Consider the following 2,455-nt stretch of genomic DNA (forward strand, 5'->3'; position numbering starts at 1 on the left):
AATCGCATGTCCAGCTTTACAAGATAACTAAAACAGTTTAAAAACAGAAAACAAAGACATTTAATGCACAATGTGAGGATGAAAAACTATATAACCAACTTGAATGCAAAAAAAAAAAAAAAGTAATTCAACATCCATTTACTAAACAACAACAGCAACAAAACTTGCATACTAAAAAGACAGGAAATTCGGTCATCAGCAGAGCCTGGGTCCTGTCCTCTTGTTCTCCTTCCCAGACAGCATGAGCTTCACCACTCACTCTACTGTCACCAACTACCGGCCCCTGGGTTCTGTCCAGGCATACAGCTAAGGCGCTCAGCGTCTATGCAGGTGCTGGGGCCACTGGTTGCCAGATCTCTGTGTCCCGCTCCACCAGTTTCCGGGGAAGCTTGGGACCCGGGGGCTTGGCCGCGGGGATGGCCTGGAGGATGTGGCAGGAATGGGAGGCTTCCAGAAGGAGGAGACCATGCAAAGCCTGAACGACTGCCTGGCCTCCTACCTGGACAGAGTGAGGAGCCTGTAGACCAAACTGGAGGGTGGAGAGCAAACATAGGGTGCACCTGGAGAAGAAGAGACCCCAGGTCAGAGACTGGGGTGATTACTTCAAGACCATTCAGGACCTGAGGGCTCAGATCTTCACAAATACTGTGGACAATACCCACATTGTTCTGCAGGTCAACAATGCTGGTCTTGCTGCTGCTGACTTTAGAGTCAAGTATGAGACAGAGACGGCCATGTGCCAGTCTGTGGAGAGAGAAATCCAGGGGCTCTACAAGGTCATGGATGACACCAAAGTCACTTGGCTGCAGCTGAAGACATAGATCGAGGCTCTCAAGGAGGAGCTGCTCTTTATGAAGAAGAACCATGAAGAGGAAGTAAAAGGCCTGCAAGTCCAGATTGCAGTTCTGGGTTAACCATGGAGGTAGATGGCCCCAAATCTCAGGATCTCGCCAAGATCATGATAGACATCCGAGCCCAATATGATGAGCTGGCTCAGAAGAACCGAGAGGATCTAGAAAAGTACTGGTCTCAGCAGATTGAGGAGAGCACCACAGTGGTCACTACTCAATCTGCTGAGGTTGGAGCTGCTGAGGTGACGCTCATGGAACTGAGACATACAGTCCAGTCCTTGGAAATCGACCTGGACTTGATGAGAAATATGAAGGCCAGCTGAGAAAATAGCCTGAGGGAGGTGGAGGCCTGCTAAGCCCTGCAGAAGGAGCAGCTCAACAGGATCCTGCTGCACCTGGAGTCGGAGCTGGCACAGACCCGGGCAGAGGGGTAATGCCAGGCCCAGGAGTAAGAGGCCCTGCTGAATATCAAGGTCAAGCTGGAGGCTGAGATCACTACCTACTGCCGCCTGCTGGAAGACAGCGAGGATTTCAGCCTTGGTGATGTCCTGGACAGCAGCAACTAACTCCATACAAGCCATCCGAAAGACTGCCACCCGCTGGAAAGTGGATTGCAAAAGGGTGTCTGAAACCAAGGACACCAAAGTTCTGAGACATTAAGCCAGCAGAAGCAGGTTCTCTTTGGGGAGCAGGAGGCCAATAAAAAGTTCAAAGGTCAAAAAAAAAAAAAGAAAGAAAAGAAGATTCATTGATGAATTTTTAACTTCTAATGTTCCTATGTTCACTTAATTGTAGCCTTTAATGCTTCATATCCCCATGCTAAGTCAGTGGTTTCTTTGATAAATCTTTATTTTATTCTCAAATTTACTTACTTTTATCATGAGGGTCTTTAGCAGTATCAATTCTAAATGCTGTCTTAATTTCAGGCCATCTATTTACTTTTTATGTAAAATAGAAGTTTGAGTCAGTCTGTATTCAAATTCATTTGGTGGATTCTCCCATCCATATATTTCCTATTCGTTTATTTATTTAGCAAAGATTAATTGAGTCTTACTATTTCCCGAGTACTATGTAAACTGGTGATATAACTGTAAACATTCAAAATTTGTCTTCTATGAAAAACAGAAAATGAATATAATAAGCTATTAGCTATTGATAAGTCCTAAGAAGAAAAATAAAACAAAGAAATGAGTAACAGGCGATGCTCTTTTGATGGATATTCATGAAAGTCTTCAAAAGGTGATGTTTGAGCTGAGATCTAAATGGTTGCTATGAATGAGCAAAGTGTCTGTTTGTAGAAAGAATGATTCAGTTAAAGAAAATAGTACAAAGATCATGATGCAGAAAGACTCTTGATGTGTTTAAACTTGCCATGTTCATGGCAAGAAGGCCAGTATTGCCATACTGATAGAGTTTGTTGAAAACATTCAGAGATATAGTAGAAACAGTAGTTACATACTGACATAAAGGTATCTGCCTCTTGTTTAGAACTATTAAAAGAAACTTTTGTAAATACTGCTGGCTGGAATATACTATTTACCAGAAAAAAAGGAAATTAATTCTACTTCTGTTACTTTTGTTTGTTTGTTAAATCTCTTTACCTG

General features: G+C 43.2%; 1 pseudogene; it reads left to right on the forward strand.

Moving 5' to 3' along the window:
• The first annotated feature begins 241 nt into the window (after positions 1-241).
• Positions 242-1,511, forward strand: LOC105532521 (annotated as a pseudogene).
• The last annotated feature ends 944 nt before the right edge of the window (positions 1,512-2,455 follow it).

This window comes from Mandrillus leucophaeus, unplaced genomic scaffold, assembly GCF_000951045.1.
Source record: "Mandrillus leucophaeus isolate KB7577 unplaced genomic scaffold, Mleu.le_1.0 Scaffold965, whole genome shotgun sequence".
NCBI lineage: Eukaryota > Metazoa > Chordata > Mammalia > Primates > Cercopithecidae > Mandrillus > Mandrillus leucophaeus.